We start from the raw sequence: 15,620 nt of genomic DNA on the forward strand, positions 1-15,620 counted from the left end.
TAAGTCAAAGCCATTATTTGGGGATCTGCTATCTATATTGACAGTCAAGTAAGACAGGACTGTTTTATTGGGCAATTTTAACTGGGCAGTGGAACTTCTGAGGCTACTGGATTATATCTTGCATGTAAAAGGTCGTACGCATAATCGTAGCCATACTTTAGATCTGGTAATTTCTCGTGGTTTAGCTGTTAATAATGTCGTAATGGATAATGTGATAATAGATCTCACTATTTCTGTTACGCCAGTATCTACAAAGATTGTGAACCATACAATTAAAACTCAGGTAATTAATTCTTCAACTGCTGTAAATATTTCTGATCTAGTGAGCTCTCTGCCACTCCCTGACTAAGATACCTACGACACCTCCTTGACTGGTACCTTAGATACTGTAGCACCAGTGTCTTTAAAAAAAAACACCATGGTTTAATTATATAACTCTTGAACTGAAATATGAGGTTCGTAAATTAGAATGGAGAGGGACGGAATCTCAATTGCATGTTCATTACATTGCATGGAAGGGCCATCTGGTTAATTATAGGAAGGCTCTGGTGTTGGCTAGATCATCATATTATTCAAATGTGATTAAAACAAATACAAATAATACTGGATTTGTTTTTGCTACCCCAGACAAATTAATTAATCCCCCCCCCTTAATAGTCCCACCATTGACATTGGCTCCTCTCTTAGCAGCAATTACTTTTTAAACTTTTAAAAAAATAAAATACTGGAAATCAGAAATCAGATTATACCAATTAGAACTGTTAAGGCTACTACATAGGCTTTTTCTTTGATTAATTTACAAGGACTGGCAGCACTAGTTCAGCATATGAGAGCTACCACATGCTGTGTTGATCCTATTCCTACAACACTTTTAAAAGATGTTTCTAGTGCTATTGATACCCACATTTTACAAATTCTGGTATAGTTCCCTCATCCCTTAAGGTAACTGTGGTAAAGCCTATGCTTAAGAAACACAAATTCCTAATATCCACACACCCAGGTGCTTTATAAGTCACGAGGCGAAGCCGATCAAACAACATTACAATAAAAATAAAAAAAATGAATTCGTAATTTTTTATTAAATATCCTTCCACCTCTGCTAGATCTTAGAAAAAACAGTCCCTTAAAACATAAAAACATTGCATTAATTAAAAAATAATTTCAGATGCTGAATTGAACATTGCCATTGAAAGTGCAGTCTTGATTAGTTACACCTTGTAATTCTTGGTTTATTCATTACATTTTAAAGTAAAATATTGTAACGTGCACGGGGGAAGGCAGCAGCAGGGCTGGTGGGTGACGTAATCACATAGAAAGACATAAGCCCAATATATGCTCCATGCAAAAGCGCCGTCTCTTTTGTACAACGGTATCGGCGCTATGCTTTAGTGCGAGAGGTCCCGGATTAGTGCCCGCCCTCCGCCTGTGTGTGGATTGCCTCGCCCTGTGTGATGTGCTTGCCTGCGGGAACCGAGATCGCTACATCGGTGTCAGAAGTGGACGCAGGTAGCCCAGCACACACTCGAGGAGGACTTGAGGCTAGCAGGGGAGAGTGTAACATGCACGGGGGAAAGCAGCAGCAGGGATGGTAGGTGACATAATCACATACAAAGACATAATCCCGTTATACGCTCCTGCCGGAACTGAGATTGCTACAGTATTACTGCCATTTTCATCATGACACAGCACAAATGAGTCTGACTTTAAATCACTCAGCACAAATAAGACTGCCTTTAAATCACGCAGACCCTTACTCACAAGACCTGCAATAGTATCAGGTGAGAATGTGTTTTTTTTTTCTTTTATCATCCTTTGTTATCGGGTTAATAACAGGAGGTATCCATACCAGATTTGTGCTACAGTTTCACAGTGGTGAAAGACGTTATTTGCATGGAATACCCTGTCACTTACCAAACTGACTTTGCAATTTACACCTTGGCAACGTGGAGAACTACTGAGCCAGTGTTAAGAAACAATTTAAAACAATGCAGGGAATAGCAGAAGACATGATGCCATCATACCTGGACACAATTAAAAGGTATGGCAGGAACTGTCAGGATGAAATGTTCAGCATCAGATCACACAGCTGCGCAGGGGGTGGGTCTGGTGGCAGCAGGCAGGCAGACCGAAGAACGGACAGCGGGAGCAATGACAACAAAACATCTTTTAACCCCAAAGAGTCTTTTAAGGGGGACCCAAAGCTGAACGTTTAAGAGATATTTTTTAAACTAGGGGGAATGGGGAAATGCTGTAATTCAGGGAGAAGCAGCAGAGCGATCAGAATGAGAAGTTTTGAATTTATTTGTATACTTTTGCTTTTTTCATTATTTTAATTAATCATTGGTGTCTGATTCAAATTCATTCAATATCTCATGCACACTTCGGTTTCCTGAAAGTTCAACATTTACATAAATCTCGTCGGTCAAGTTTATTGTGATAAATTCCAATATGTCTGCCATTTTTGTTTTTAAATTCTAGGTGTATGGATATCTGCCAGTAATTTGCCCGTTTTTGAAAAGTGCCGACCCATGATGACATGCTGTAATATCATGTGACATGTGACCTGTTTTGACCAATCAGGATAGAGTATTCAAAATACCCATTTTATATATATATATATATATATATATATATATATATACATATATATACACACACACACACACACACACACACACACACACACATATATATATATATATATATATATATATATATATATATATATATATATATATATATACATATACACATATATACATATACATACTACTCATTAATTTATTAATTTCAAAGCCGATTTCATGATTTTCACACACTGGGCAGGACAATCAAACGGTCGTAAATGATACAGTGACTCCAGTGTTAATCAAGAGATTGGTATGTAGCACTGAATTTGGCATTTTCAAGCGGCCATTATGCCTATTTTGTTATTAAATATTCATGCTAATGTTATTTGTGAAATTATATTGATTTACAAAATAATGTTAATATCTTAACGAGCAGGGCTTCTTGCGGCTATTTATTTTGTTTGCGTTGGAAATTAAAAGGAAATCAGTGTAATTATCATAACTTATCAGGCATTAATTCCCACTTGGATAAGGGCGGTTTTAAATAACGAAAAAGTATATAACTCACCTTGAAACAATATTTAAGTTCTTTGGTGTTAAAAATAATTAAATAAACAAACTACAGTATGGATTTGCTGGGAGTGACAGCAGTTACAGCAAATTTAGTTTTAGAGCTTGAGTGCAGACCCTGGCTGTGGAGCCAACGATACAGAGAGGCCCTGGGTTAATTTTTTATATTTACAAGATCACAGTCTAAACCCAATCACATCTGTATAGGGCTGCTATTGTCAATCTCTGTCAGACTCTGCAGGAGGACCTTGAATTGCCTACAAAAAAGGGCTTGTGTAATGTTGCATATGAAGGTGTTGGCTTGACAGCATTGTCCTTCTGTGTCTGGATCATTTTAGTGGGTCTCGGGTGACTTGATAAAAAGGGTTAATGATTATATCAGTATCCCTTTTAATCAGGAGCAGCTGCAAAGTTTTATGACATTGCTGGATTTCCCAGAGTAATGGGAGCCATCAATTGCACACACGTTGTGCTCAAATCCCTGAAGCTCCATGCATATACATCCTATAACATCTGGAACGTATGTACAAATTTCCCTGATCCTGTCCTGACTCTTACATTTTGATACAATCCGCTGTGTTTAATCATTTCAGAGACCCAATACATTAGATGGCATATTAGTAGGCAAGTATTATAATAATACCAAGATAATTCAATATTTGTAGTTACAAAACTATTTTTTGTCTTTTCTATACTTGTGGTTATGAATGAGACTTATTCACTTGTTTTAACCATTTGTAACCTTATGGAACAATTGTTGTGTTGCTAAAATGTTACATACATGGTATACATGTAACAACGAACAACTACAAACACAAATGTATTTACATATAGCCTACAATCATACATACTAAAATGCATACAGAAGTAAGCCTACACTTCATGAGCTGACAAGTCTACCACGCCCTTCGTCCCATCCAAAAAAAAGAATTGTATATAATAAGCTGTGGTAAAATATCCCCCGATGAGGGTAAATGACTAGTTGGATTTAGTTATTTTTTAATTTTATTTTAAAATCTGTGTCGTTCGATTTACACCACAGGCCAGATTATCGTAAATCAACACTTATATGTGAAGGGTTCTATATAAATGTACTTTCAGGATGACAAAATACTTTAATATTTTAAATTAAGTTTAGAAATTATACACAAAATTGATATTCCCATTATTTTTTATTTCCATTTGGCTGCTGCTCACAGGTGGGAAAGTTGTTTCCCTGTACACTGTTTCCATAACAGCGAATTAAGCTTCCATTCATTTTTCTTGACCTTGTTAACATGCATTTTGATTAATGAGTTCCCCTTATCTAGTCGATGAGAAAGGAAGTGATGTACATGACCGTTCATTAACAACCTCATCGACTCAATTTCAAAGCAGTAACAGATTCATTTAATTACAAATTTCATTTGAAAATCACTTGCTACTAAAGCTGTCGTTACTGTACCACAAGTTCGATACAATAACACAGTATTTTTGAAAATCCTACCCATAATGTACAGCAACCATTCTAGCAATGGCTGCTAATTACAAGCCCCAGTTACTGTAAACTATAAACGTTGACTTAAAAAAAGAAGTCTGTGTTCTAAAACTCTAGCCTGTGTGTGGCTGGAGATGTGTGAAAAGAAAACCTGTTCTGTGAAGGAACCAGCCAGCTACCTCGTTGCACTGACCATCTGCTGTGAAGTGAGCAAGCACCTGTCAGAGGCATCTGTTGGATACAAAGCTAGGTAGCACCAAATCAGTCTTACCCTGAAGGCCAAACTCTTTTAAAGGCAAACAACTCTGTTCGCATTCCATAGCTTGAACAGGGGAAGTAGATATAGGTTTTGTATGGGGGGCACAGGTGACACGATGAAGAAGACCACCCTACGACATAGGTGACACGATGAAGCAGACCACCCCATGACATATGTGACACGATGAAGTAGACCACCCAAGCGGCCCACATTTTGCAGATCAGACTTGCAAATTTACATTAAAACCTGCAGTCCCACGACAGTCATTGTACAACCTGCACCCCCTCCCCCCCCAATATAGAAGTCTGTCATTATCAACATATGACTGTAGTTACAATCCATTCACTGATGGGTTCTTAATTCGCGTAGCAAATTATATCATTTCAAATTAATCATTGTTGTTTTCTTGTTCTTTTATTGATTCAAAATGTTTTTTAATAATTTTGGTTAGACTAATGATTCTCTTTAAATGTTCTTGGTACTAAGGGACATGTATAATATATTGAAAATCCTAAAAATGAATAGGCAATTCCAGGTGCTGGGTTGTCTTCACATGGTTTATATCTGTGCTCTTTGTTGTGTTTTTGTTTTCTTGGTTGCCAATCTCTGGCTTTAATATGGAAATTTCAGAATGGGCCTGTGACGGAGAGCGAATGAATCCGAATCAAAAATCTCCCTCTCGACCAGTGAGGGCACTGTACAACAGGAGCTGCGGGCTTCCTACTGAATGGTTGGGCAGTTCATCCCAGGGACAGTCGGGAGCCGGCCATTCAGGAAGAGGGCGGCGTTACGGTACCTGGAGTCATCGCCCTAGTACGGTGAGCGAAGTTTCAGTCATGAATTGGAGGAGACGTGATTGAACTAGCTATCGGAGGGGGCGGGGCTTAGGGTACTTTAGGGGGACGTGACGCCGTAATCATCTCCTTTGTTGTGGTTAATGGGAGGAGACAAGGACGGAATCTTGAATGAAGTGTGGGTTCATTGAGGAGTGTTGTGTTTGTTTTGCCAGACGGCTGATACGAAGCTGGAGCTGCAGCAAGAAGCCCGGACCTGAACGCACACGAGCACCAGCACTCAGAGCACCGCACCTGCACCAGAGCACCCAGTTTGGAGACATGTTTTTGTGTTTATTATTTCGGAACTGCAACCCCTTTGTTTTGTAGCTGGTAATACCCATTGCTGGGTAGAACCAGCTTTATTATTTTGGGTCCAGTTTTCACTGGCAATACCCATTGTTGGGTAGAGCCAGCTTTATTATTTGAAACCCGGTTTAAAAAGGGCATTAAAAGAAACCTGACCGGTAGACTTTGTGTTTGTCCTTTGTTGGAGCACCTCAACTCACCTATACACCGGAGCACTACAAACCACTTTGCCACAGGGCCACAGTCCACAGTTGACAGACGCACTGAGAATTCTAAGAAAATGTATTGGGATTTTGGAAAGTCATTATTTAATAACTTTGTTTTTGCATAGACAAGGACTATAATGCTTATCCATATTTTGTGAGGAATCTGGTTTCATGACCAAAAGAAGTACTGTGCACAATAAACTGCAACAGCCAATATGTTTGATTGCACGTTTTTAGCCAGTTAAGAGGATTTGGTAATGACAATGCTCTCGATCCACACTCTTTTCATTTGCAGAAAGTACCGTATATGTGTTGTGGGCTGGGGTTATATCCATTTAAGAAGGAAACCCTTGTCCTATGAGCTTGAATCCTTGCTTATGTGAACTTCAAAGCACTGTGTGTTACAATTGTTGGATTATGTTGAATATAAACAGGTGGACAAGATATCGGGCATGTGGAAGGGTGGTGGGCAATTCACTGACATGGAGACAGAACTTTTAATTGTAATGCCGCTCAGGCGCACTGATTTATTTCAGCCCGCAGAGGGCGCGATTGTCCGTGGCTTGCGTACCGGCAACGGTAAACAAGACCACGGTTATATAAGTCCCGGTAAACAGTCTACTGCAGGTGCACTCACATGTGCTCTGGAAATAATAAATCATAAAGGACAAAAGGCGAAAGAAAAAGGGAAAATAAAAAACAGTAATAAAACTACAAAACAAAGGTGCTGCACTCTGCAGCATTCACCCTGACCGCCGCTGCTAGTACGGCCCGGGTCTCCGTCCTACGCTCATGCGTTCCCTCTCTACCCTAAACAATAATCGGGGTCTGCCCAAGTTTTTCTCTGCTGCAAAAATAATATCTTCTTTCTTTAATCAATTACATGTTTATCTCGCTCGTTCTTCTCCGGCCATGCTCGGTCCTATGGCAGAGCTTCCGCCAGCTGGCTGGCTTGTTTCGTCTCCGAGGGGGCAGACCTGAGGGAACCCCAGAGCGTCATTTTATCAGTGCAGCAACCCCCCAAAGCCCACCCCTCAGCCACTCAGAGAGGGGGAAAACCCACATACCCTCTTTCCCACCTCTCTGTGTCAATGTCTTGACTGACAGGCGGATAGTGCAGGGCTGCTACCCACTTCCCGCAGCAGTACGAATGCGCCCAGAGAGTCAGTGCAGGTCTTCCCTGTTACAGGGCCATATTTCTGTTTTGCTTGCACCTGGATTGGAGATGTAATGTAAGTTCTGTTTTTCAGTTCACAAAGTATTCACTGGTGAAAAGTTAGTCTTAGCTCTTTTGTCTCGAGGCCTATTATCCCCCGCAAAGGGGATATAGTGGAGGCTGTCGTACCTACATACGTATGTCACACTTCACACAATTATGCATATATCTGGAGAACCATTTATGACATGAAACTTGGTAGTAACACTATTAGCTTATTTAATTGAGAATCTGGGGATATAGGGGTGTTTGTATGTCTGTCCATTCACGATCTGTCCATTTTACGACCTCACAAAAACAACAACTATTTCAAGTTTTCTGAATGAAATCAGTGGGCATAAATGGCACGGAGTGTAGAAAATTCAAGATTTTTTTTTAGCTTAAATAATTCATATGAACTTGCAATTACTTGTTGTGGCGAACTTTAACCAGCAGATTTGCCAAATCTCTAGCTATTACTTTCCCTTCAAACACTGTCGCTATGTAGCTCAACTGTGGTTTTACTGATGCTGAATAACTCGGCAGGCTTGCTCAGCAGGTATCGAACGGGAGAGTAAGCTTTCTGTTGATGAAATGCCAAGCACCCCACTGGCATGATTCCAAGCTGGCACAGCAAGATATGATTTGAGCTGGGCATTTGGTGCTGCTGTACTTGGCTGTGTAATTTGTATCTTATACATTGTGTCAGTTAAAAGGTCCACAATATCAGGATGCTGTCACCAGAGACCAGGACTGCAGTATCAGCTAGCATTAATGCTTTCTGATATCAGTTTGCAGTTATAGCAAAGGAATGTATAGCACAGTGGCCCTGATATGGTAACCAACTGGTACTGATACTATATGGTCTCATGATTCTACAATGGATTTATATCATTGTAATGTCAAAATATGACATACCCACTGTTTTAGCACTAGCTGCCCTTGGTGAATGTAAAGTAACATACTGTAGCCACATGGTGCTGTGAAAAAGATAACTCCAACCAAACTGAAGGATCTACTATGAAAGTTAAGTTTTGTGTCACTGTAAAATAGCACTGTTCTAGATTTAAATGCTATTTCAAGGAAGGGCAAAGGGCCTGATTTTCATGCCCAGGTTTTTTTTGCATTATGTAAATTCTTGCTATATGTTAATGATAGCCTTGTGATGCACAGAGTGCAAATAATCATTTGTCTGTGCCCCCATTGATTCTCATAAATGCTGTCAGCCTCCTAGCCGACAGTGGAAATGCTGTCAGCGGAGCAAATAGTGGCTCCCAGGCTGGCTCCTCCCCAGCAAATCTCCAGAGGTCAGCAGCAAACGACCTCCAGAGCAGGCATCTCCAGGCAATAGCACACGGGTAACCCCAAGCGATGCAGAGTGGGCAACCCCAGTTGATGGCGAGCTGGCCTCCCCGAGTGGTGCAGGCTTGGCAGCCATAGGCGATGCAGGCTCAGCAGGAGTTGATCCTTGGGAGGAGACGGGAGCAACAGGTAGACTCTCTCTTGTGGTGGAGGTGAGAGCTGCAGGTAGTCTCCCTCTGGTGGTGGTGGTGGGAGCTGCAGGTAGTCTCCCTCTGGTGGAAGCAAGAGCAGCAGGTAGTCTCCCTCTATCATTCAGGACTGATGCGACTCTCCCTCGGTCGCGGGGGACTGGTGAGACTCTCCCTCCGAAGTGGAGACAGTGTGGTTTCTCTCTGTCACGCTGGAGACAGAAGGGCTTCTCCCACTCGCGCCAGGAACTTGTGCTCCTTCTCTTCTTCTTCCTGGAGGATGGGGCAATTGAAGTGGCCCCGCTCCCTGCCGGCAGTGCACCAGTTCAAGGCCTCGAGAACACTGAGGTAGGCATCCCAGCTACCTTCCGGTCATCCCTCCTCCTCCTCTCCGGGGCTGGGGCAGTTGATGACGGAGTGGCCCCCCTCCCAGCACGAAGGGCACCAACTCGAGGCGATGACAAGGTGGAAGTAGCCATCCCAGCACGCCATGGGCTTCCTTTTCTCGGGCTCTACCCTCTTGGGCGCTGGACGCTTGGGCTCCACCCTCTTGTATGCTGGATGCTTGGGCTCAACCCTAATGGGCGCTGGACGCTCGGGCTACACCCTCTTGTGTGCTGGACGTTCGGGCTCCACCCTCTTGGCCGCTGAATGCTCGGGCTTCACCCTCATGGGTGCTGCAGCTTGTGCTGGCTTTTTCCCCTTCTTCTGGGCCGACTACTTCTCCCCTTCTTCCTCTTCAGGGCCGGCAGTTCTATCTCCTGCCAGGGAAGGGGTTGGTCGGGTGATATGTGCCCGACCTTGCCAACGGCAAAAAACACTCTTCCCCTTTAAGGCAGATGAGGCAGGTGTCCTGGTCCATTTGTGGCGATGATTCAGCTTTCAGATGGATCCAATCCTCCATTGTCTCCACCTCACCCTGATGGAAGGCCTGCATAAAGAAAGGGTTTTCCCAGTGGTACATGTCCAGAGGTGTCCATACTCCAAACATGCAAGGCACCATGGAGCCCCTTCGGCTTTCAACTGCCGTCCTATGTTCATGCCACCTCTCCATATCCTCCTCCTCTTTGCTCATTTTTCAACAAAAAAAGAAAAAGCCTTTTAAACAAGAAAAAAATATATATATTTTCCCTGCAGTACCTTCCCTGGCTTGAGTGTGGAGGCTCTGTTATCCCATTGCTGACACCATATGTGACAAGGATGGCTGGTGGTGACGTCAGACCAAGAAGACTAATGCGCGTATTTATTAAATAAAATAAAAGGTTGAAACAAAACAGAACAAACACTGAACAAACAAAATGGTGCATTGGCCAAAATAAATAGACAAACAAAACAGTCATCCAAACAAGTACTGTGCTGAAGTGGTTTAGCATCAGTAGCGGTTGTTATTATTTTTATAGGCCCCAATCTATATAAAATTCAGAAACTTTGTGAGTTTGGTCTTCATCAAACAGTTGTGTGGAAACACATCATGCCACGATCAAAAGAAATCTCTGAGGAACTGAACAGTTATTTATGCTCATTAGTCTAGCAATGGTTACATTTTCTAAGGATCTGGGGCTCCACCAATCCACTGCCCGACAGATAAGTCTAGAAATGGAGAAAGTTCAAGACCACAGTCAATCTATCCAGGAGCGGTCGTCCTACCAATCTCTCCAAGAACAAACTGGAAAATGATCAAGGAAGTCACAAAGAACCCCAGAGTAGCAGCCAAGGATCTGCAGGCCACTGAAGTTTTCCAAAGATCACATAGATGATCCACAAGACTTCTGGAATAATGTTCTCTGGACAGACAAGTCAAAGGTAGAACTTTTTGGCCTCAATGAGAAACGTTGTGTTTGGCAAAAACCAAACACTGCGTTCGAACAGAAGAACCTCATCCCAACCGTCAAGCATGGTGGTGGGAGTGTGATGGTTTGGGGCTGCCTTGCTGGACGGCCTGCCATCATTGATACAACCATGAATTCTGCATTTTATCAGAAGATTCCAGAGGAGAATGTCAGGCCACCTGTCTGTGAGCTGAAGCTGAACCGAAAGTGGGTCATGTAGCAAAACAATGATCGTAAACATACAAGCAGATCTATAACAGAATGGCTGCAGAAGAAGAAATTCCGCGTTTTAGAATGGCCTAGTCAAAGTCCGGACCTAAACCCCATCAAAATGTTGGGGCAGGACTTGAATCGAGCTGTCCATGCAAGGAAGTCCTCAAATGTCACCGAGTTAAAGCAGTTCTGTAAGGAGGAATAGGTAATAATTCCTCAAAACTGATGTGAGAGACTGACCAACAGTTACAGGAAACACTTAGGTGAAGTCATTGCTGCTCAAGTGGGTGCCACTAGTTACTGTATCTAAAAGTTCACATACTTTTTCACACATGGATATTGAATGCTGAATCATTTGTGGATAAATAAATGTTGAAAAAGTATCATGTTTTTGTGTCATTTGTTTAATCAGGTTTTCTTTATCTATTATTAGGACTTAGATTAAGATCTAATAACATTTTACGTTTTAAATATGTGAAAATCCTAAGGGGTTCACAAACTTTTTCTTGGCACTGTATGTCCGGATGTTTCAGATACGCCTGACAGGGAAGAGTAGTGGGGTGATCGGCTCTTGGATTGATGCTGTTGGAGAATGCTCTGATATGGACAGGAAGTTATCCTCGAAACCCTCCGAATCCGAAGAAGAGATGTGTGGTAATTCTCCATACTTGATTTTTCTTTTATCTTTACTCTGAAAGAGATTGCTGGATGTCTTGCTAGCTTAGGTTCACAACCAAAACAAAAATACACAAAACACTGCGTAGGGGGTGACTAATGGTTTAGCTAGGAAGTAGATTTGATTGATGATAGGAGATGAAAGGATAAGGTGGACCCCAGATCCAGCCCCCCAAACCACACAGAGGTTAACATGACATATGACAGGTTTGTGCAAAATCTGCCACGAATTTCTCAAGGTCCAACTCATGATGGGTAATTATGAAAGGAAGGCAAGAGTTAACTGGCTATATTTTGTGAGAAGCACAATAGATATATTATTTAGGCAGACATGTATACATGCACACACAGCATGCTGCATTTACTCTACCTAAGGCAAGGTCTGATATTGGCTTTAACAATAATTTATGATAACTTTACTGGAATTAAATAGGAAATTATGTTTAAGTAGTAAACACGTCACATTTCAATTCTCACAGCTGTTACCAAATTATAATCATTCTGTGTGAATTTTCAAGCAATTTAATTTCAACCTAGCAGTATGCTACAGTCATAATGGGGTAGGCAGAAAAAAGAATATGATCTGCACTGCAGTGTGACAGATACACGGACGGTAATGCGTGTTGTCACAAAGATGGCTGCAGTGGGTGACGTCAGACCAGAAACCAGGAACCAGGAAATAAACAACAGAGGTGGAGTTTGGTGAAGCTGAGCGAATGGCCTCGCTCAGCATTTAATAATGAACAGACAGACAGAAAATAAAAGGTTGCAAGACAAACAAGACACAGGACCTGGCACTCGTAGCCAAAACAAAAAGACAAACAAAACGGACTATACAGACAAAACACAGTGAGCTTCTACTTGAACTATTATTATTATTATTATTATTATTATTTATTTATTATTATTATTATTATTATTATTATTATTACTACAATTACGGTCTCCAATCCATTCTCCACTCACCGAACACACAACCCCGAGTGAGTGAAAACATGCTGCTTTTATGCAGCTGTACCGAGACTCGATTGCTAATCAATCATTAAATTGGAGTGAATTAATAAAGTGCAATTCCCCGTGCTCACATATTACTACATTTTACTTGCACGTGAAGTGCTGTGCAATCCTTGTGCCTAAATACAAACATACATTTTAAACACTTGCATTACACAGACCCGTTTACATCCCGTGTACCAATGACTATACACCAACAAACATTAACACACAACATACAACACAAAATACAGTCAGGGGCGGGCACTTTGCCACAGTGTACAATTAAATCTTACAATTCTTGGATTCAAAATGCATCCAGAGTTCTACATTACTGGAATCCTAATGTGGACATCCTCACTTCAACACAGTAAGTTAACATTTGTGTCTGGTTTCACAGACCCTGATTAGTACTAGTCCTGGACTACCCAGTGTTAATTTAGGTAAGGTAAACCAAGATTAGTGCTAATCTGCGTCTGTGAAACCAGACAATAATGTACTGTTACAGAAACTGAAAATTGATGTGTTTGAGTGGTGTTGATTTTTAAAAACTGAAAATAACTGATTTTGCTAAATAATAATAAAAAACAATACAATCCCCCCGAACTGAAAAAATTAAATAAAACCTGAATAATTCAAGCCTTCACTATAACATGTGTTTCTTTCAAAATTGGACATGTGAGACCTGCTGTACACAGTGAATGAGAGTACACAACAGGTACAGAGTCCTGTAATTATTTACTTTTAAAGACCCTAGTGTAGTGTTAACATATAAACAACCCTACAACATTCAAACAGGATAGAGAATAGAGTGAAAAAGTTGACTTTGTTTCTAAAGCAATTTAAACACAGATTTGGCTGGCAGATGGTTGGCAGCACAATGTTTGTTAAACCACCTGGTAGGGTACATTAGGATTGTCGGGGAGCAGCATGTAAGACTGCTCCATTTAGAACGGCCGCAGATGCCGCTGAGGCACTGAAGAGGGAGGGGGAGGGGAAACAAGGGCTATGCAAGCTGGTCAGGAAATAACAGGAGCAGTCAGAGAGCAGACTGAGATAAGGTAATTAGGAGCATAGTGGCCCCGAGTCAGAACTGAAAAAAATAAATTAAAAAGTCAGGTAAGGGCGACTTCACAAGTGCAACTTTGTATTTTTTCTTCAGCAACAGGCAAGTATTCCTACTGTATTTAAATGGGAATCAAAAACAAAAACAAATTACTTGCAAGCTGTGTCATACAGTACAGTGAGGTACATACATACGTTATAATGTGACTGTATGTCTTCTTACAATTTCACAGGAATCAACTAACCAAATCCTTTATTTAACAAGGCCAATCCAATTGAGAACAGATTCTCATTTACAGAGTCCACCTTGATGGGGCAATGGAGACTTGTATTTTAAGGATTAGCTATGGTCAAGGTAATTTGTCCTGTCTGGTTCACCTGTACCAGGATTTAGCCACTGAGGTTAACACCCCTCTTCGTCTTCTTCAAAAAAGAGCCAGGGATCCGAACTGTGTATCATTGCCAAGTGAATTTTGTATGTTACAGATGTCAGGAATAGCCTTAATTAGACTGCTGGAGAAAAACCTTTGAAAGGGTTTGGGGTAAACCCAGATCTCTGGTGTCTTGTTTAGCTCTGTCAGCAGAGCGTGGATAAAGCATTTTCTTGACAAGACTGCCGGAACCTACTCTCTTTTCCTCCATTTTATTTATTTTTGCCAGTGAACTATTACTAAATGTTAGAACAGTATACTTCGTTGAGGTGCATAAGATAAATTAACAAAATTAGAAAAAGAAAACAAATTCCTGTGTAGTGCCGCCCAGAGGGGGCCTAGGTGATTATTATTTTAAAATACATTGTAATATCAGTAAATGAATCCGTAGAAAAAATGCATCCCTCAGTACCCAGAACATGCAGTTTCTGTGCACAAGCTTTTACTTAAAAGCAATGACACTTAAAAACTTGTTCCAACCCCGAGAATTTCTATAGACGGTACTGCCTGTGAACTCTTATAAACATACTGTTATTTGTATCCAAGCTAACAAATAGTGTTCTGAGAAACAGACTAATCTTTCCAATGTATCTCTGTAGCCTGTGTGGGTGTGTGGGTGTGTGGGTGCTTACTGTCATGAGTCTGTCTCCCCCTAAATTGCCAGATCAACCTAGTCTTACAGGGTAGCTTAAATCATGCACTCTTCCTAACAGATTCTTGGTGTAATAATGCCTTGACTGATATATTGGAAATTACAAGAAAGAAGGCCATTAACATTACTTAACATGGATTAGTTTGGAAATGTTATGATCTGCTAACTGTTCCATTGCCTAATCTGAATTAAAATGGGTAAAAACATAATTTGAATGCATTAGGCCTCTGGACCCTACATGTGAACACAACTGGCTATAATGCAATCAAGGGATGAACATCAGTTACTGCTACTGCCCACTCCAGACTTTGGCTTCAGGCTTTATCGCACGATGCTGGGCACATTTGTAACCCTCAAAGGCACCACGTAGATGCTATACCCTCTAATGAGAGTCACTCAAAGATGGAAGCACAGTAATATCTAAACATTCCAGAATTAACAAAATTGGGAACTATTTTCATCTCTATGCCTGGAAAAAGTTCCCAGTGCTCTTTACCAATTCCAGAATATGCCATGCTACCCTCTTCTGGTAGTAACACGGAAGTGTATTTACTTTCATCATTGGCATAAGCTCTTCTTAATGCTTGAAATATTGTAGTTTTAACTCTTATATGAGAGTGGTATTTAACTCTTCTCAACAATGTCAGCAATGCTAAACTAATATTCTTTAACAGACTTAAAAATAAAATCCACATCAACCACTCAAGCCATTTCTAATTTATGTTTTTTGTTTGTTTCTTTATTAAAAACTCTATATAACGAAAAAAAAAAAAAAAAAAAAAAAACAAAGCCAAGTTCAGCCACCGCTGATCTCAAGTTGCGACTAAGAGCATAATGTAACAACACTTGCTGG

At 40.9% G+C, this 15,620-nt stretch overlaps 1 protein-coding gene across 2 annotated transcripts in view; it reads right to left on the reverse strand.

Moving 5' to 3' along the window:
• Positions 1 to 15,620, reverse strand: part of msra (methionine sulfoxide reductase A) — an 87,800-nt gene that overhangs the window by 3,339 nt on the left and 68,841 nt on the right. The window lies entirely within an intron of this gene.

This window comes from Polyodon spathula, chromosome 5 (assembly GCF_017654505.1).
Source record: "Polyodon spathula isolate WHYD16114869_AA chromosome 5, ASM1765450v1, whole genome shotgun sequence".
NCBI classification, from domain to species: Eukaryota; Metazoa; Chordata; class Actinopteri; order Acipenseriformes; family Polyodontidae; genus Polyodon; species Polyodon spathula.